The sequence below is a fragment of the Cervus canadensis genome, chromosome 4 (assembly GCF_019320065.1).
Source record: "Cervus canadensis isolate Bull #8, Minnesota chromosome 4, ASM1932006v1, whole genome shotgun sequence".
In the NCBI taxonomy this organism is placed as follows: Eukaryota; Metazoa; Chordata; class Mammalia; order Artiodactyla; family Cervidae; genus Cervus; species Cervus canadensis.
The window spans coordinates 39,553,367-39,575,275 of record NC_057389.1 but is presented as its reverse complement, the minus strand read 5'-3'; the positions used below and the strand labels follow the sequence as shown (position 1 = coordinate 39,575,275).

General features: G+C 39.7%; 1 long non-coding RNA gene across 1 annotated transcript in view; it reads left to right on the top strand.

Moving 5' to 3' along the window:
* LOC122439627 overlaps window positions 1–15,505 on the top strand; it is a 99,045-nt gene extending 83,540 nt beyond the window's left edge. Inside the window, exon 4 of the long non-coding RNA XR_006268944.1 lies at window positions 15,359–15,505. This is a non-coding gene — a long non-coding RNA (uncharacterized LOC122439627). The remainder of the gene's footprint in view (window positions 1–15,358) is intronic.
* The last annotated feature ends 6,404 nt before the right edge of the window (window positions 15,506–21,909 follow it).

Sequence of the window (21,909 nt, the reverse complement as noted above, 5' to 3'; positions counted from 1 at the left end):
ATTAATAGTTAGGGACTCTAACATGCAGGGCAGAAATCTTCTAGTCTCACTTCTATGGACTGGTAGTTCATTCAGAAAGTAAAAGTGAAAGTGTTAGTTGCTCAGTCATGTCCGACTCTGCAACCTTATGGAATATAGCCTCCCAGGCTCCTCTGTCCACAGAATCCCCTATTGCTAAGACAGTCTGCAGAAAATGACCCAAGGCAGACTGTTCTGTAAAATCTTGGCTTGAAGAAGAGACTGACCCTAACGTGACTGGCTCAGCCCACCAGCTCTGTGAGCTCACTGGCCCATAAATGCCATTGCTTCTGCTTCCAATGCTGCCATCAGCCTGATCTCAGATCCCTCTTCTACCAATTGTAATTAATGATTCTGTTCCTTTTCAGCAAGGCTCCCCAGTCCCTACACTGATATCCTTCCTTGCTCTGAGCATTCCCTTTGCAGAGCTTCTTCCTTGCAGCTATCTCAGCATGCAGCTAATCCAGTTTGTTATGCTAAGTGTTTATGTATTTTTAGTATTTTGATGTTTTTTCTCTCTCCCTCACTAGTTTTAAGCTTGTTAAGAGGGACCATTATAAATATGTTCAGTATCTTTTTTTACTGACTGCATATCAGGATCTCAGCACATATTTTTGTCTAAAAGTATCTCTGTCCAGTACACCGTTGACTGGATTCAGTGGGTCACCAGTTCAGTGGTATAATTATTATAATCTTTTTTTTAGGGCTATATGGCATCATCTAAGAAATACTTGAATATGTATGCCTTTTCCCCTAGCGATTCTACTTCTTGGTATTTATCCTACGGAAATACTATAGAAGTTTGCAGCTATATATATCTATATGTAAAAGAATGATCAGTACAGAATCATTTGTGATGCTGAAAATGAGAATAACTTAAATGTCCATCCTGGGAGAGATTGTGATAAAAATTATTTAATATACACATAATGGGATACTATGTAATTATCAATAAGAAAAGTACTATATATTTTTAGGCAAAAAATGTCCAAAATACTGTGTATAATTGTGTAAAATGGTGTTTTTCCAATAAACCATAACTACATGTACAAATGTACATGTGCATATAGGCATGTGAATATATATAGTACATAAGAAAGGACTGAAGGACATACCCCAAATTATTAGTGATTTATATGGGGTGGGTAGGAGTGGGAAAGCTAGGTTTTTTTTAACTTTTACTAATTTGGAAATTAAAAATGCTTTTTATTTCCCCCCACTTTATTGAGGTATTGTTGTTGTTGTATAGTCGCTAAGTCGTGTCTGACACTTTGTGACCCCGTGAACTGCAGCATGCCAGGTTTTCCTGTCCTTCACTATCTCCAGTTTGCTCAAACTCATATCCATTGACTCAGTGTTGCCATCCAACCATCTAACCCCCTGTCGCACTCTTTTCCTCTTGCCCTCAGTCTTTCCCAGTATCAGAGTCTTTTCCAATGAGTCAGCTCTTCTCATCAGGTGGCCAAGGTATTGGAGAGTCAGCTTCAGCATCAGTTCTTCCAATGACTAGTTAGGGTTAGATTTCCTTTAAGGTTGACCTGGTTTCATCTCCTTGCATTCTAAGGGACTCTAAAGAGTCTTCTCCAGCACCACAATTCAAAAGCATTAATTCTTTTGCTCTCAGTCTTCTTTATGTCTAACTATCACATCCATACATGACTACTGGAAAAACCATAGCTTTGACTATATGGACCTTTGTTGGCAAAGTGAAATCTTTGCTTTTTCATATGCTGTCTAGTTTTGTCATAGATTCTCTTCCAAGAAGCAAGTGTCTTATTGAGGTATAATTGACATATATAATAACATTTTGTAAATGTAAGGTGCATGATGATTGATACATTTATATATTTCAAACAGATTACCACCATAACGTTAGCTAATACCGCCATCCCATCACAAAATTACCACTTGATATTTATGGTGAGAATATTTAAGGTCTACTCTTGTAGAAACATTCAAGTATGTAACACAGTTTGGAAAAAAATTTTAATGGACATGTGATCATTCTAAGATGAAAATATATTTTAAAGAAGAGTTTATTATAAACAAGGAATGGTCATTGTGTTTTCTAAAATACCCTAAAATTTAGAGATGTTTTCAAATCAATTTGGTAGGGAATTCCCTGGTGGTCCAGTGGTTTGGACTCAGTGGTCTCACTGCCTTGGCCACAGGTTTGATCCCTGGTTGGGGAAGTGAGATCCTGCAAGCTATCTCGTGGCCTCAGGGTAAAACAAACAAACAAACAGTTCATCAGCCATCTTAGTAATCCAGGATGCTTCAATATTTCTTAGAAGTGTTAAATACAGATTAAATGTGGTGTTTTATAAATAAATTTTCCTTTTCTCCCTTCTCACTGATACCAAGCTAGCCTATATAACTTGCTCTGGTTAATGAAATGTGAGTGAAAGTGATATGTGTAATTTCTGAACAGAAGTTTTAAGAGCCAGTTCAGGGTTTGCCATGTTCTCTTTTGTTCTTTGTCACAAGACCAGTAATATTCCAGAAAAGAATTTTTCCATTAGCCTTGGAGCAGAACTTCAGCCAACCTTGATGGACATGTTACAAAACAAGAAAGAGAAATTTGCTGTTGTAAGCCACTGAGATTTGGGGGTTGTTTCTTACTGCAACATAACCTAGACTGAAGCAGCTATTCACACACTTCATCAGTTCCTTAAGGAGAAAACTTCCACTAGCCTGGAAATCATGACAACTGGTTCTAATCCTAGTTCTGCCATAAACTTTCTGTGATTGTATTAGCTAGGATGCTTCAGACTGCAAGAAATTGAGAGTACAATAAGAAAAAAAGAAAGTAGCTTCAACAGGGATTCTTACTATCGTGCATAACAGGAAGTCCAGAGTGGCAGTTCATGATATCATTGAGGATGTAGAGTCTGCCATCTTTGTGCTTGCCCTTCCTCTCATGGTGTACAGTGGCTATAGAAGTTTCAGGTGTCATATGCAGACATTATAGTATCCCATGAAGAAGAAAAGGAGTATTTTTCTTTTTCTTCTTACTTGTTTTTACTTGAGGAATGTATTTCTTAAGAATTCCTCAATAGACTGTCTCAAGATTCTAGTGGTCAGGATTGGTCATATGACTGTGCCATCCCTGTCACTGCTAAGGGCAATAGGCTATGACTGGCTTTCACCAGTCATAGCTCATGACCCCTCAGGAGTCAGCAGTGGGCCACTTTTCTGAGCACATGGCTGTATGGCAAATAATTACCCAAACAAAAATGGGAAGAAGGGGAGGATGTAATTAGTGTTTACTTCAATGACCTTAAGCAAGTATCCCTCCTTAGACTTTAGTTCCCCCATCAATAAACTGAGGATATTGGACAAACTGGCTTCTAATACAAGGATTCTTATCACAGAGTCCATAGACTGTCCACTGAAGAAATGGAGTCCAAACTTCCTTACAGGGGCTTGGGTGTGGCAGAGCTATTGTCTCTGGTTCCAGGGTGCCACTGACTGAGGTAATCAAAAGTCTTGTTTCATCAGCTTCCTGATAGGCAGACACAGCATGACTTTCAGCTCCCATAAAACATTGCATTTTGAATTTTACATGCTCTGTGTGAATGCAGTCTAGGTATGGGATATACATGTGCAGTTTTGTTAGCTTTCAGTTACATATCAGATTGACTTTAAAAGCACTTTGAAAGCTTATAAAGTGCTTTGTGCTTAGAGATTTCTTTCCAATAGCTCCCTCTTCTCCCATGTCCCATACTCTCAAATCTCTGCATTCCCTTACAATTTGCCTTGACTCAAGACACTTTATTGGTCAATTTAATATAAGCCAGTCTCAAGTGTTCTTGAGCCATGAACTTCAAAAATAATTTATCATCATCATTATTAAAAATAATGGTCAGAAATGATTTGGGGGCAGGGAGCTGCAAAAACAAGTGGGTAGACCTCATGATACTGAAGCTGAGGTCTTCACTTTTGCTTTCAAGGCACTAATTTTCTTGTATCTAGGCATTGGCTGCAAACTGCCTAAGAATGAGATGGGCTCATCTAAAGAAGGTGCCAGAGCTCTTTTTGGTCAAGTAGACACATATGCAGCCAAAGCCTGCTTGAGCAGTGGAAGGGGGCTGGATAAGGATCTGTAAAAACTGATACAATTGAAGTCATCCTATCTCCTCTGTCCTTTAGGATTCTTTTAGCAACTACCTCCCCAACCCTACTGCATGCCCTGGAAAGCTTTTATGAACTATTTGTAGCTTTGCTACTTTTTACTGAAAGAAGGAATTCTAAATGGTGTATAATTTCTTGACTAGCTTTGAGGAGATCATTTTTTTTCATCTTGGTAATGTACTAGGATGCTGATGTCACTGTCCTTTTCCAACAGACACGCTGCCACCACACTCTGGTCCATAGGAAGGAAGACTCTTAAAGACAGTAACTTCAGCCATCTCAAACTCCTATTTGTCACCACTAAGATACAAAGCCTAGTAGATCTCCTGGGGTGGCTTTGTATTCCTGGAGGCATTCTAAGAAATGTTGCTTTTGAGCCAAAAGAGAGTAACCATAAGAGCTGTCAGTCAAGGATAGACCAAAATCAGCAAATTAGAATGGACATAGCCCATCATGTGGTAGTACCGAACTATTTTGACATGGGGCAGTGACTGATGGCTGAGTTTCTTATGGAGGGTTAGATGCTTTCCTGAGGCCCAAGTACCCATAAAACAAAACCAAAGAGAAAGAGGAAGAGTAAATTACTCATTCTGCAAGTCTTTTATTGTTAAAGCAAACAGATAAAAAGAAACACAAAATAGGTATATAGTTTAATGAGTTAGAAGGAGCACCCTTCTAACCACCACAGAAATCAAGAGATAAAAGTGTGTTAGTTATCACAGAAAGCTCTCTGTGTACCCCATCTGATCTTACTGCTTTCCCCAAAGTAACTACTATCCTGAACTTTTATAGTAATCTCTTCCTTGTGTCCTTTATAGTTTTACCATGAAAGTGAGCATCCTTAGACACTCTAGTTTTTCTGATTACAAAAGAATCAATGTCTTTCAAGCCTCTCCTAATCTACAGATTTCTCATACATTCCTTTCTTTTTATTCCAACTGACCTTTTCATCTGTAGAGTTTTCCTATAATACAAATGTTGCCGATTATATATTCATTGTACAGTTCCTAGGTTTTCTGTATTTTCTAAAGTTGGGAACTATATTCAGAGACCCCACTAGATTCAGGTTCAATCCATTTGGTAGGTGTCACTGAGTTCTTTCACCAGGAGGCACATGAAGTCTGATATGTGCATGTTTTTAGATGCTAACATTAGCCAATGCTCAATGCCCGAGAATTGCTAAATGGGAATGTCTAATTCTATCATCCCCCTTTCATTTATTAGCTAGAAAATTTATAAACAGATGCTTCCCCTCATCTTTTCTTTGATTACCAAATGGCATGGTTCATATAGGAGATGCTTGATTCTTTCTCTTTATTTACCATAAAGATAATGAATTGGTTCATAACATCCTCTGAATGTAACTAATTTGCTTTTTTTTTTAAAAAAAATCATTATTAATTTAAGAACTTGAGCATCAATTGCTAGATTCCTAGATTGCACTTTTATTTTATTTTTTCATTTATTAGTTGGAGGCTAATTATTTTACAGTATTGTAGTGGTTTTTGCCATACATTGACATGACTCAGCCATGGGTTTACATGTGTTCCCCATCCCGATCCCCCCTCCCATCTCCCTCCCCATCCCATCCCTCTGGGTCTTCCCAGTGCACCAGCCCTGAGCACTTGTCTCATGTATCCAACCTGGGCTGGTGATCTGTTTCACCCTTGATAGTATACTTGTTTCAATGCTAATCTCTCAGAACATCCCACCCTTGCCTTCTCCCACAGAGTCCCAAAGTCTGTTCTGTACATCTGTGTCTCTTTTTCTGTTTTGCATATAGGGTTATCGTTACCATCTTTTTAAATTCCATATATATGAGTTAGTATACTGTATTAGTCTTTATCTTTCTGGCTTACTTCACTCTGTATAATGGGCTCCAGTTTCATCCATCTCATTAGAACTGATTCAAATGGATTCTTTTTAATGGCTGAGTAATATTCCATTGTGTATATGTACCATAGCTTCCTTATCCATTCGTCTGCTAATGGGCATCTAGGTTGCTTCCATGTCCCGGCAATTATAAACAGTGCTGTGATGAACATTGGGGTGCACGTGTCTCTTTCAGATCTGGTTTCCTCGGTGTGTATGCCCAGAAGTGGGATTGCTGGGTCATATGGCAGTTCTATTTCCAGTTTTTTAAGGAATCTCCACACTGTTCTCCATAGTGGCTGTACTAGTTTGCATTCCCACCAACAGTGTAAGAGGGTTCCCGTTTCTCCACACCCTCTCCAGCATTTATTGCTTGTAGACTTTTGGATAGCAGCCATCCTGACTGGTGTGTAATGGTACCTCATTGTGGTTTTTATTTGCATTTCTCTAATAATGAGTGATGTTGAGCATCTTTTCATGTGTTTGTTAGCCATCTGTATGTCTTCTTTGGAGAAATGTCTGTTTAGTTCTTTGGCCCATTTTTTGATTGGGTCATTATTTTTCTGGAATTGAGCTGCAGGAGTTGCTTGTATATTTTTGAGATTAATCCTTTGTCTGTTTCTTCATTTGCTATTATTTTCTCCCAATCTGAGGGCTGTCTTTTCACCTTGCTTATAGTTTCCTTTGTTGTGCAAAAGCTTTTAAGTTTCATTAGGTCCCATTTGTGTATTTTTGCTTTTATTTCCAATATTCTGGGAGGTGGGTCATAGAGGATCCTGCTGTGATTTATGTCGGAGAGTGTTTTGCCTACGTTCTCCTCTAGGAGTTTTATAGTTTCTGGTCTTACATTTAGATCTTTAATCCATTTTGAGTTTATTTTTGTGTATGGTGTTAGATAGTGTTCTAGTTTCATTCTTTTACAAGTGGTTGACCAGTTTTCCCAGCACCACTTGTTAAAGAGGTTGTCTTTTTTCCATTGTATATCCTTGCCTCCTTTGTCAAAGATAAGGTGTCCATAGGTATGTGGATTTATCTCTGGGCTTTCTATTCTGTTCCATTGATCTATATTTCTGTCTTTGTGCCAGTACCATACTGTCTTGATGACTGTGGCTTTGTAGTATAGTCTGAAGTCAGGCAGGTTGATTCCTCCCGTTCCATTCTTCTTTCTCAAGATTGCTTTGGCTATTCGAGGTTTTTTATATTTCCATACAAATTGTGACATTATTTGTTCTAGTTCTGTGAAGAATACCATTGGTAGCTTGATAGGAATTGCATTGAATCTATAGATTGCTTTGGGTAGTATAGTCATTTTCACAATATTGATTCTTCCAATCCATGAACCCGGTATATTTCTCCATCTATTTGTGTCCTCTTTGATTTTAGATTGCACTTTTAATCTATATCACTTGTGTCCACTGGAGAAAGGATAGGTTACCCACTCCAGTATTCTTGGGCTTCCTTTGTGGCTCAACCAGTAAAGAACCCATGTGCAATGCACAACATCTGGGTTTGATCCCTGGGTTGAGAAGATCTCCTGGAGAAGGGAAAGGCTACCCAACCCAGTATTCCAGCCTGGAGAATTCCATGGACTGTATAGTCCATGGGGTCACAAAGAGTCGGACACGACTGAATGACTTTCACTTTCACTACTTTCTTGTGTCTTTAATATTCTGAATACATGGATTTGTGCTTATGCTTGTGAGACTTGGTTATTTTCTGCCTCTAAATCAGCCAGAAAGGAAGACACTAAACTCGCCATGGACTGCTCAAAGACCAGTGGGAGATGCTTGATTTTAGTTTTGTGTTTCTTTATTCTTTGTTCTAGTGGCTAGAGCTCATGTGGCAATGAATGTAAGGAGTTTGAGCTGAAGGACTTTGACAAGGTATGATCCATTTGGCAAGATCTTTGTCACTGTCAGATGGAGGTCATTAAAGATCCCATTTATGCAGCCTTATGATTTCATGAGCTTCAAGTCCCCTTCTGATCCTCAAGTTTGACTTTCCATGTGGCTTGACAGCAGGAAGAACGTACTCAATCATACTGGCACAATGATTTTCTTTTTGCTTACTAGTCAAGTTTTTCACAAGAAATGGATAAACTGGCATTTTGTTGTCAAAGTTATGTTTATATTTTTCTCCAAGGAAATGTGAGCCCTGAAAATACTTTCCTTATAATCTTGCTTCTTTCCAATTGACTTTGTCCAGTTTTTGAGGGTAACTCTGTACTAGATTGTTCTTTATTTTCAGGTTTTGTTCAAGACAAAGACATATTTATTCTAGGTAACTTGAAGGAAAGCACATCCTTTTCAAGCTGAGTCCACTCACCCACATGGCCCTGAGGCAGGCCATTGATTTCTCTCATTCTCTCTTTCTAACCAGCAATGAGGTACTACTGTTAGAAACCAGGTACCTTTCCTTGGTAATAGCAGCTGCTAACTAACAAGTAGGTCATTAACTAAGGGTAATGATGGATACAACCAGATTGCCTTGCTGGTCTTTAAAACTGTTTTCCCTTTAGAATGAAAGAGAATGTCATTTTGATACTTGAGCCTGTAAATCAGCATTTAGAATCAACAGATGAACTAAAACACATTCTTATTCTATCTCTCTATGCATGGAAAAAGGCAAAATTTGTCTTTCACCTTCTTGCTCTTCTTTGTTTGATTGTGGCATACCTAGGCCTGATTGATGACATTGCTCACTCCTGAAAATGAATCGAATGTTTTCTGTTATCAATGGAGAATTGGTTTGTAAAATTTCAAAGCCCTATTCTCCTTGACTATCTGAATCATATGGAAAATAAAAAATTAATAAAAAATAGTAATTAATACCAATTTTCTACAGCCTACTAGGCAAAGTCTATATTAGATGACTTCACTTAAAGCTTTGGTGGCAAAGACCTAATTAATGAAAAACGCCAGGCTTAAACAATTGGCCATCCATCTTTAAGCATAAGCGAAGGACAGAATCCATATGACATTTCACTGAGGATAAAAAATGAACAATTGCATGGGTCCTGGATAATCCTGATTTGACAGGGCACCCTGGAGACTTTTAAATACCCCCCTTTTCCTGTGACATATGGATTCTACACCATTGTCATATTTAATCTGAGAAACTGGGTTCCCATGAATTCTGTTTGTTTGTTTCCTTGCCTGAGGCCTGTGGTGGGGGCCTCATGAATTTGTTGCAACTGGAGTGAGCTTTTTTTCCAGCCTGTAAGATGAAAACCATAAACATGCTACAAAACACCAGAATATAAAGGGGATTATTGGTGCCATAATTAGAGAACTAGGAGGTTGTTATTCTAGTTGTCCCTCCACCCTCCCAACCATACACATGTCTGCTAGACCAGGAACAAAAGAGATTTAAAAATCAGACAGCCTTGAGTTTATTTTAATGGGAGCCCTCTTAAGTCTGGGCATAGTTGGAGGCCATTTAGTTGACAAATAAAGAATGCTTGCTCTGTCTTGGTGCCTCAGAAATCAGAGAATCATCAAAATAAATCAACCCCAGATAACCAAAGAATCTGAGCCTCTTGTTGTGCAAACTTGTAGGTTATGTGAGAAAACACAACTTCCTATGTGCATATTTCCCCAGTTATTTGAATGTTCAGGTCGCCCTTCAACTCTCATTTCAGAAGAATGACAGTTGGAGGGAACTGCTTTCTCCAGATCAAGTGAGTTGTCCTTTACAGGAGGTGTTTAACTGGAGATCCAAGGGCCATCTCTCAGGCCCAGTACACTGAGGATTCACTCATAACAGAGGGTAGATGTTTGAACAAGATAGTTGAAGATATTTTCCAACTCTGAGAAGTTATGTGTTAGAATGCAAATTTAAAGCGAAATTAACTTTTGAAAAAACCATAGCAAAGAAATATTTTCTCAAAGGGGTGAGTGCTTTTGGAGACGAGGACGAAACAAAACTTGAAGCAAGTATGGTCTTAATGGGAATCAGTTGCCCATTGAATTAAATTTTAATGTTTCTGTGTACCTCTTGTTCCTACATGTTTCTCTTCCTGTACATTGTGGCCGTTTGATGGAGCAACCTCATTTGACCTTCAGTGCAAATGAAATATCTGTATAAAAAAATATATATACATATATATATACACACACACACACATACATATAGATATACACAAACCTGTATTATTTAGTCTTGACTCCCAGGGAAGAGGGAGACAGGAAATGCAAGTGTGCAGTATATAGACAAATGTTGATTTTTCTACCCTTTCTAAGTCTCTTCACTTAGTCAATTAGTTATTCAAAGAGTTGTGATATCTCTTTGAGACATCTCAAATTCTTTCAGGACACTGCAGTATCTCATAAATTGCTTTATATGATACATTGGGAACTGGTTTAAAACTATCCAACTAAGGTATCAGCTCAGTTCAGTTCAGTCGCTCAGTCATGTCCGACTCTTTGTAACCCCATGAACCGCAGCACGCCAGGCCTCCCTGTCCATCACCAACTCCTGGAGTCTACCCAAACCCATGTCCATCAAGTCGGTGATGCCCTTCAACCATCTCATCCTCTGTCATCCCCTTTTCCTCCTACCCTCAATCTTTCCCAGCATCAGGCTCTTTTCAAATGAGTCAGCTCTTCGCATCAGGTGGCCAAAGTATTGGAGTTTCAGCTTCAGCATCAGTCCTTCCAATGAACACCCAGGACTGATCTCCTTTAGGATGGACTGGTTGGATATCCTTGCAGTCCAAGGGACTCTCAAGAGTCTTCTCCAATACCACAGTTCAAAAGCATCAATTCTTTGGTACTCAGCTTCTTTATAGTCCAACTCTCACATCCATACATGACCACTGGAAAAACCATAACCTCGACTAGACGGACCTTTGTGGGCAAAGTAATGTCTCTTCTTCTTAATATGCTGTATAGGTTGGTCATAACTTTCCTTCCAAGGAGTAAGCGTCTTTTAATTTCATGGCTGAAATCATCATCTGCAGTGATTTTGGAGCCCAGAAAAATAAAGTCAGCCATTGTTTCCACTGTTTCCCCATCTATTTCCCATGAGGTGATGGGACCACATGCCATGATCTTAGTTTTCTGAACGTTGAGCTTTAAGCCAACTTTTTCACTCTCCTCTTTCACTTTCGTCAAGAGGCTCTTTAGTTCTTCTTCACTTCCTGCCATAAGGGTGGTGTCATCTGCATATCCGAGGTTATTGATATTTCTCCCAGCAATCTTGATTCCAGCTTGTGCTTACTCCAGCCCAGCGTTTCTCATGATGTACTGTGCATATAAGTTAAATAAGCAGGGTGACAATATACAGCCTTGACATACTCCTTTTCCTACTTGGAACCAGTCTGTTGTTCCATGTCCAGTTCTAACTGTTGCTTCCTGACCTGCATACAGGTTTCTCAGGAGGCAGGTCAGGTGGTCTGGTATTCCCATATCTTTCAGAATTTTCCACAGTTTATTGTGATCCACACAGTCAAAGGCGCTGGCATAGTCAATAAAGCAGGACTCTCTTGCTTTTTCAATGATCCAGCAGATGTTGGCTATTTGATCTCTGGTTCCTCTGCCTTTTCTAAAACCAGCTTGGACATCTGGAAGTTCATGGTTCATGTATTGCCGGAGCCTGGCTTGGAGAATTTTGAGCATTACTTTACTAGCGTGTGAGATGAGTGCAATTGTGTGGTAGTTTGAGCATTCTTTGGCATTGCCTTTCTTTGGGATTGGAATGAAAACTGACCTTTTCCAGTCCTGTGGCCACTGCTGAGTTTTCCAAATTTGCTGGCATATTGAGTGCAGCACTTTCACAGTGTCATCTTTCAGGATTTAAAATAGCTCCACTGGAATTCCATAACCTCCACTAGCTTTTTTCGTAGTGATGCTTCCTAAGGCCCACTTGACTTCACATTCCAGGATGTCTGGCTGTAGTCCAGTGATCACACCATCGTGGTTATCTGGGTTGTGAAGATCTTTTTTGTACAGTTCTGTGTATTCTTGCCATCTATATAATTTAGTAAAACACCCTTTTATACTCAAGAACATATGGATGTTGAGAAACCAAAAGTTTATTGGAACAATATAAAATTAACCATTAATGAGTGCCTCAAATGGATGATAGCATAAAAAGGTATATAGAAAATATGGAATGAGTCACTATATATTCTGGAACAGAATAGTAAATATGTGGCATAAATACCACAGTTTTCCTATCATGTAGTCATGGCAGACACTGCCAATTGAATACAGCCGTCCTTGAAGTTGGGCTTAACTTCAGAGTCTTAGACCAGAACTCCAGATAGTTCTATTATTTAGAATTACCCAGAACTCCAGATAATTCTATTATTCAACTGGAGTTCCCTTCTGCCATTCTTTTGTGAACTCTTCCAAAGGCTTTTGTCCTCACCACTGACAAAAACAGTTCTTGTCAAAGTTGCCAGTAATTAAGTTCCATGTTGCCAAGTCCAAATGTCAATTCTTAGGATGCATGTTGCTCAATCTATTAGCAGTTGATTGTTCCCTTTTTCATAATGTACTTCCTTTACCTGGCTTCCAGGACACCATACTTGATTTTTTCCTACCTTATTATTGTTCCTTCTCAGTATCCTTTCTTGGTTCCTTCTTACTACCTAGATTTGTAAATACTGGAGTACTCTTGGGCCCTGAATTCTCCTTGATGACCTCATCAGGCTCACAGCTTTAAATACCATGTATCTATGGTGAAACAGGTCACCAGCCCAGGTTGGATGCATGAGACAAGTGCTCGGGCCTGGTGCACTGGGAAGACCCAGAGGAATCGGGTGGAGAGGGAGGTGGGAGGGGGGATCGGGATGGGGAATACGTGTAAATCTATGGCTGATTCATGTCAATGTATGACAAAACCCACTGAAAAAATAAATAAATAAATAAATAAATACCATGTATGCCAATAACAACCAAATTCATATCTTCAGCTTGGATCTTTCTTTTTAACTTCAGAGTCCCAATTCCTTATTCAAAGCTTCATTTAAGTATCTAAAGGTGACTCAAACTTAACAGGCTTAAAATTTAACAATTTCATTTTATCTTTTAGTTGCTCAGACTAAATCTCAAAGTTATTGTTTACTCTCTCCCTCCTTCCCTCTCTCTCTCCCCCTTTCCTGTCCCCCTTCCTCCTTCTTTCTTTCCTTTTTTCTGTCCTTCTTTCCTTCCTTTCCAAAACCATATCTAATCCATCAGCAAATCTACCTTAAGTATTTTGTATATCTGGAGTCAGATTACTTCTTAGCACCTTTGTAACTATTATGTCCTTGGGTCTCTTGTTAAATACCTGCTGTGATGGATAACTCATTTCTGGAGAAAGTAGTTTCCTCTGACAGTCTTCTGAAATGAGGGTTGTAGGGTGTAATATTGTTATTTATAATAAAAAATATATATTTGGTCTTTGTCCCCCTTTCTGTCACAGAGCTTCTAAACCTTTGGAATTTCCTATGTGAAAAGAACATAAAGTTGTCTTTTGTTAGGCTAATGAGGTGACTTTTGGAATCCAGTTAAGAATGGGGGCTGGTTGCTAATGAAGTCAAGCATGTGATTAGATAATTCAAACTTTCATTCTCCTACTTCCCTCCCAACTCCTGTCCCCTGACCTCTGGGGATAGAAGAGGGGCTTGAAATGGAGTTCAACACCAATCACCATTGACTTAATCAATCATGCCTATGTGATCAAGCCCTATAAAACCCCAAAGGACAGGGTTCAGAGAGCTTGTGGGTTGGTGAACACACGGATATTTGGGGAGAGTAGCGTGGATGTTCCATGACCTTTCCACATACTTTGTCTTATGCATCTCTTCCATCTGGGCATTCATTTGTATTCTGAATTATATACTTTTTAAAGTAAACTGGTAATCTAGTAAGCAAAATGTTTCTCTGAGTTCTCTGAGCCACTCTGGTGAATTAACTGAACCCAAAGAAGGGCATCACTGGAACCTCAGATTTATAACCAGTTTGTCAAAAGCACAGGTCAGTCAGAAGCATCTGGGCTTGTGAATAGTCTCTAAAGAGGTGGGCAGCCCTGTGGGCCTGAACTCATAACCTAAGGAATCTGATGCTGAATTCAGATAGATAGTACCAGGATTGAATTGAATTGTAGAATACCTAACTGGTGCTAGAGAATTGCTTGGATGTATGGAGGACTGTTTCTCCCCCTTCCAATCTAATACACACACAAAAATACACATTCGAATTGGTGACTAGAACCTTTAAAAGGTACCCTGAACCTTTAACTAATTGGGGGGCATATACACAGGTGGGTGTGTTATCTAGCATAACTCACAGATTTGCATGAAGAAGATGCTCATATTCTTTGATTATCTGGGACTGGCTATCTCTTATCTGAGTATTATATTAACCTCCTAACTGGTCTTTCTACTGTCACCCTTGCGTCCTTTCCCAATCTCATTTTCACATAGCAGCCAGAAGAATTACTTAAAAACATAAAATACAACTTGTTCTCCCCTTCTTTCACTCTGTCCAGCCACTCAGGTTTTCTCACTATTCTGCAAATACACTAAACACATCTCCTCAGGCCCTTTGCACTTGCCCTTGCCTCTGCCTGAAATATTCTTTCAGATTCTGACATGCTTCACTCATTTCATTCAGGTCTCTGCTCAAATGCCCCTTATCAAGGAGGAGTACTCTAATGAGACTATTGAAAATAGCATCCCCTTCATTTTTCATTCTCCTTATTTTGTTTCATTTGTTTTCATAATATTTATCCCTGTTTGATATATTTTTATTTATCTCCTTTTCTCATTCCTTCCCCCTTCCTTCACCTCTAGTGTTGTCTATGAGAATTCTGGGCTATTCATTGCTGTATCTCTGACACTTAAAACAACTCTATTTTAGGTCAGACTTCCTGGAAATGAATTCTGTAACTAGTGTGCAGGAGATTTTCTAGGACTTCTTCACAGGAGTAGCAAGTGAAATGAAGAAGTGCGATGGGATAGAGGTAGACATAGAACTGATTGGTGATTGCAGCAGTGTCTGCGGCCTCAGATCTGGGGTGGCCCTTGGGTTGCCGTGAATTAAGGCAAGGAGGTTAGACCTCAGAAATGAGCAGTCTTTGGAGGTGGGTTGCTACTGGAGAAGGAACAAAATGCTGGGCAAGGCCTCTTCTTTCTGCGAAATTCTCTGAGCAATTCTCAGGGAGGGACTCCGCTTAAAGCTCTAAGTAGCCAGTATTCTCAAGCAGCTCGTGGTCCTGAAGAAGGAGGAGAGTTGGTGTCCCATGGCACCCTCTCCACGTGCTGAATACCTGGGTATTGAAAGCCTGAATATCATGCTGGCTGTGACACTACTCTCCGTCTGAGGTGTCTTCTGTTCTGTTCCAGTGCTGTCAACCGTGAGAACTCAGTTCACCCTGTGACCCCTGCTTACTACCAAGCAGCCACTTGCAGCAGCTTCCCAAGGTCAGGAGATGGAGAGGGTCTGCTGAGGCCTAGTCTCAGAAGTCAGAGCTGGCCTTTCAACTTTGGAAAGCTGATATCAGGCCTGAAAGTGAGAGGTATGTCTGCTCTGTGTCCTTGGGGACAAAAGCAAGAAAAGAATATTTACTAAGATAATCCATTTCTTTGGGGCAAATCTTTCCCAGGTATTTGTAAGAATGAATAAATGAAAACCATTACATTTGATACAAAACAACTGAAAAGTCTATGATTTTAAGTCATATCACACCATAAACTGATTTTCAATGTCTCAAATATCAAAAATGTGTGCCTCCTGGAATACTCAAAGCAACAAAGTTCTTATTCACTCATTCATTCACTAAGTCATCCATCTGTTCAGTAACTCATTCACTCAACAATCTTTTTTTAAATGTCAAGATGCATTCTAGGTGGATGGTGAATATACAAAACTAAAATATTAACTTCCTTAAAAATTCTTACATTTTGTGCTAAGATAAGTTTGTTTATCACATGAATTATCTCAGTTTATTGTACAATAATTCTATGAAGTGGATATTATGGCACATATTATTTTTCTCACTTTTTTGAATTAGAGTGATTAAATCATTTGCTCAAGATCATACAACTAGTAAGTGGTAGTGGCATCCAATCAAGATGTTTGGGGTTTGCAAAAGTCTCAATAAATAGTATACTCTCTCTCCAAACAGGAAATTAGACTCTTAAGAAGCTGACAGTTCAATAGAGAGACAGATAAAACAATAAATGAAGTTGCACCACTGAGGGAGTTAAGATGTGCCTCCAAGATCCAAGTATCAGGTCCATGTTCATTCTTCTCTACTTGTTATATACTTCGAGAATGGAAGATTGTAGTATTCCTAGCAATTTAATCACAATGCTTCGGCTGCATGTAACAGAATATCCAATGAAAATGGGTTTAAATGATAGAGTAATTGCACACAGGAAGAATTCTAGAAGTAGGTAATGCCTAAGTTGATTGATTTGGTAGCTCAGTGAGGTCAGGCTCTGGGTCAACTTGGCCATGACAACACTTGCCCCAGCTCTATACTAAGCCATTATGAAGAATAGAGCTCTGGGCTCCATAGACTTTGGTGAGGTACATGAAGGGCAGCAGAAAGGACCCCACACCAAAGATCTTATATATGCAGTTGCCTCAGTAAATTTTACATTTTACCTGAAACCTCTTCTCTTCAAAAATATTGCCTGAACTTTAGACGGTTGGAGTCTTCAGGCCACTGGACCTAGGCTCAGATTCCCTGGGATGCGTTGGGAGTGACCCAAGGGCTGCAGAGCAATCCTAAGGTGAGTACCTGGAGTAAGGCCAGACTGAGAGCCAAGCAGAGAATCTGACCAGAGTCACAACCTAGGGAGCCAAGGGACAATGATAAGGGCAGAAATTAGAGAGACTGGAGCTGAGCAAACAAGTGTGGAGTAGAATCAGGAAGTCGTGCCTGGGGTCATTTCTGAAAGTGGGACCTCTTTGAGGCAGCTCCCTTCAACATCTTGGGAAAAGAGCTGCACTAGTTCAGACACAAATGGAATAAGTAAATGGGAGAACAAATGACAAAGATGTCTTCACTTCCCATTTCTAAACAGCTGGTCTTGAGGACCAAAGCAGGAGAGATGAGGCTACCTGGGTTTGGCTTTTTAAAATGTTCAGAAATGTAACAGATTGTGCACTGCTGAGACATACTATTTTTATTTATTTATTTCTTTACCCACCATACAGACTGTGGGATCCTAGTTCCCCAAACAGAGATCGAACCTGCACACACAGGCAATGAAAGCACAGTCTTAACCACTGGACTGCCAGGGTATTCTGACACACTACTTTAAATAAGAAAATATTTTTGATTGAAATCTAGGGTGATATGTAGTATTAAAAGTTTCTTTTGTTTATGAGGGTCTTGATGGAGTACACAAAGCATTCACCCATTAGTCCTGGAGTTGCTGACATGCTGTTTCTAGTACATACTGAAGGAAGTTGCCTCTGTTTCTTTTTCCTGGAATAAAATGTTACTTACCACTGTGAACATCTTTCACTATGTTCATGAACAATGTAGTGGAAATGAGTAATAAACAGAATGCTGTCAAATATATATCTTCCCATAATAGATCCTATACCTTAAAATGCCTACAGGGAATCACTTTTTAAAGTCTGTAACATGCAGTAGTTTTGATACGACTGGTTGAGCCATGCAGAAATGATTAAAAAAAAGAGTTATAAATTCAGATTTTACACCAGGCACTGAGCATTAAGCCAAAATGAAACTACCATACTCAAATCTTCTGCAGCTTAGAGCTAATTAGACCTACATTTCCGGATGGCATGAGCATCATGCAATGCAGCAATTGTTATAATAACTATATTCTCCTTGAGTGCCGTGTGGTGATTTACACCAGCGATGCCTGTCAGGGCTAATGGACTTTCTAGGAGGAAGTCTCTGGGTGCTCTGGAGCAGAAATGGGAGCTTTGCCCTGGGGCATCTCTCCCTATTGGATTCCAGATGATTGTGCCGAGTGTTTGGCAGGGCAGAGGTATAGCCCAGGGGGCAGTAATGTCCCTGTGCATTTTAGTTACCAGTGAAACACACTATTTCAGATAATGACAGGGTTTTATATAGATTTGAAGAGAAGTGATAGTTTGTACTACCACTGAGGGTTGTTGGGAGGATAAAGTATGACTATGTCTATCAAGTTCTTAGCGTACTGCCTAGCACATAGTAAGCACTCAATAAATAGGTGCTCTTTTAAAAAGTAAATGCTCCATCTATGGCTTAGAATATATGGTTTATCACAGATTGAATTTTAGCTCTAAAATGAGGTACTGTGTCAACTGATGCTGTGTGGTTAGTGATTTTAATACCCTGGATTTCCCCAGAAAATTACATAAGCAAGGGTAATCCAGGGTCTCTGTTGATCCTGGCTGATGTTTCACACATATAAGTGTGCTAAGCTCCAACCTGAGACATACAGGCTTGATTCAGTGGAAAGCATGTCTGAACTCTCCAGCCCCCACACCTATTCAGTGAAGAGAGTCTATTGTGATGGTAGGGAGATTTCCAAATTACCAGCCAAAAGGGTGGTGAAAAGGCAGAGCATTTACTGGGAGGTCATGCTAGGGGCCAAGTGGGAAGGGAATAGGGGATTCCTTGCAAAAGCTATACAGGCATGATCCAAGGAGGATTGATATGGACTGTCTTCCAGGAAAACCAGATTGCCACACGGTGATGACAAGGAAATGATAATGTTGTTAGTACTTCCTGAGCTCTTTTCAAATCCTTCATTCATATCTTAAAATAAAACTCAGATATACTGAATGCTTCATCTCTTTCTAGATCTGGACCAAGTCTTTTATATGTTTGATTTTTTTTCTAATCCTCTCAATGACATGCAATGTGGATATTGTTAGTGCCATTCCTTTTGGACAGGGAAACTGAAGTTTGGTGTGGTTACATGACTTGGCCATAACATGACCCAATTAATAGGTGTACTGGAGTTTAACCCAGTTTAGTCGAACTCAGAAAGTCATGATCCTGCCCCTGTCCCCACGTTCCCTGCTGAGAAGGTTGTGGGATTGCATTTGTTCATTGTCCCCAGATGCTCTCAGTTTGTAGTACATGACCTCATGCTTTTTGGCTACCAGTCAGGGAATGAATTCAGCCTTCTACCAGCCTTGATTGACCCCCTGCCTCATGCTCAGCACCACACTAGTTAGAGTGGGATAGAAATAAAAAGTATGGTTTCAAGGGAAGAGCACACATGGGGCGTTTAGTGAACAGTCCAACACGTTGTACGATCAAGGATTAGCATGGCAGGCATCACAGCCACCTGCCAAGTATGTCACAGCACTTACTTTGTGCGCCCCGTGCCACAAACTCTAGTTCTTGTGGCACTCTTTCCTGCTGATTCTGGACCAGGTCTTGGTTTCAGAATCCCTTTCAATGCAGGACCCCATGTGGACATAGCCATTGGATCTAGTCACCATCTCCCTGTAGGTGTTGTCACTCAGAGGAGCAGGAGATTGGAGATCTGGAGGGTCTTGACAAAGGCTTACTGGGGGTCGTGGGTTGAAATGCAGTCCTGAAGGGCTTAGAATTTGGGACTGGGATTACAAGAAAAGAGAGTATTCCAGGTGGAAAGAAGCACATTAGCAAAGCCTCTGAGTTGAGAGTGAGGGAGTAGCCTCCTGGGGATGGGGACAGAGTGACTTTCCCGATGTGGATGCTCTTGGGGCAGAAAGAATGAGATTAAATAGAACTTTTTTTGACTTGATTTTGACCTATTTATGAACATCATAGCCTATCTCAGAGATAATAAGATAGTAAGAATATTAACTCCTATTTATTGAGGTTATTGTGCCAGTTTTACCGCTACTGCATACATGCATTGTCTTTTTTTTTTTTCACCCTTAGAACAAAGTAAGTATTGGCATTCCCATTTTGTAAATGAGAGTAACTAAAAAATAGACATAATAGGTTATATAGCTAGTTACACAGCTGGTAGGGTAGGTTACTGAAATTCAAGAACATCTTAAAGACTTTACCAAAAAAAAAAGACTTGGTACCAAGATCAGGTACCAAAAAGTACCTGATCCTGTGAACTGTATCTTCCCAGCCTGTTCTTCCTCTGCACATGTGCACCTGTACATATAAAAAGACAATGCACACCCATATCCACAATCCCACACATACATTCATACACAAATACCAGATACAGATGTAGCCATACACATGTACATATATGCATAGACATGCATGTGCCATACACTCATGTGTGTACTTATATACTACATACATACATATGTACATATATGCGTAGACTGTATCCACGCCATTCTTCTGGGAAGAGTCATTGCTTTTTGATCCCAGGGGTAAGTATAATGACCCAGAACAGGCCAATCAGCTTTTTTCCCCCCAGCATTTGAATCTCAGGCAGAGATACATAGAAACAGAAGAAAGCTGAGCATTCTGATAACAATGCTCTGGAGAATGCATCCTGAGTGACTGACATCCCTGAGTTGCTGGGTTCCTGTCTTTCTTATGCTTGGTTAACCAACTCTTCACTTTATTCTGCAAAGCCACACAGTAGACTTGCAATTACTTTTTTCTCCCCTTAAGTCAATTTCTATTGCTTTCTACCAAAGAGCTCTAATTGATACAAATCATCTCTTCAGTTTAGCTAGTGCCAGTGATGGGGGTCCATTCTAATGACAATGGTGGTCAGTGAAACGCTGAACGTAAGGAAGGGGCTTTTCATCGTTGTCTTACAAAACTGTCCATGGGGTAGGGTCATGATACAAAGCAGACTGATATAAGAGGGCCTTTTAGAATTTACAGTAATAAACCAGTTACAAATGGTAGCCAAGACAGAGAGCCCTTATTCTGAATCCATGAATTATAACATCATGGCCTGATGTTAATTTTCTTGGTTGTAGCTTGCCTATGTTTTCCCCATCACTTTTTTTTTCTGGTATGGATATGATGGCTAGATAATATTTTGCCTCTTCAACCTTCAATCCTTCAGTGGATATTTACTGAAACACTCCATATAATGGTAGATAACTGGGAATACAGGAGTAGTTAAAACTACAGAAACAGAAATTTAGAGCCCAGAAGACACATTTGAAATGTGTAGTCCAACCCTTCTTCTCAGAGAAAATAGAGGTTTAGAACAGTTTAGTGACTAAAGTAGGATCATAGAGCTTAGTGTTAAGTGTATATTTTGGGACTTGTGATGTAGGTCTTTTTTCCTAGGTCTGTGATATTAATGGTTCCTGATCAAACTCCTAGGATTTAGATGGAGTGTTGGGACATGCAGACAGGGAGCGATTGGCAAACTCAGCCCTGCATCAAGTAACCCTCCTCTTTCTTGATTGAGTAGCTCTGCAGTAAACAAATAGCCCAAAACACAAAATTAACAGTGGTTTCCAGTCTAAACTGAAAACTTAGTTTGGCGACTTACTATGGAAGTCTTTCCATAGGATCACTAATTATCTGTATCTTTCATTCCCAAATTGGGCTTTTGAAGGTGAGATAACCCAAAGGGAGAATAGTATCTGTTGTGCCAATTATCCCAATGAGCCACATGAAGTATAGAGCTCTGCTTTTACTCTGTAGACACAGAGAACTCAAATAGTTGAGAAAAAGAGATAGATGTCTTGTAAAGCAAGATAAAATCTCCTTATTCAGTGACTTTAGATACATTAAATATAAATAGAGAAATGTGGGCCAGTGGATGTCAGAATCTTGCCATCTTATCGATCAAGTAAAGACCCTAACTTTTTTTTTTTAACTTTAAGAAAATCAATAGCTTTATTTTTCTTCAACATACATTTAGAAAACCAGTCTGAGGAGAGGTTTCATGAGATAGACCAGAGAACTATATACAAACTTAGGAATTCCAGATCAGCAAGACACAGTGCACAGATGACACACTTTTCCCCAGGGCCCTGGAGC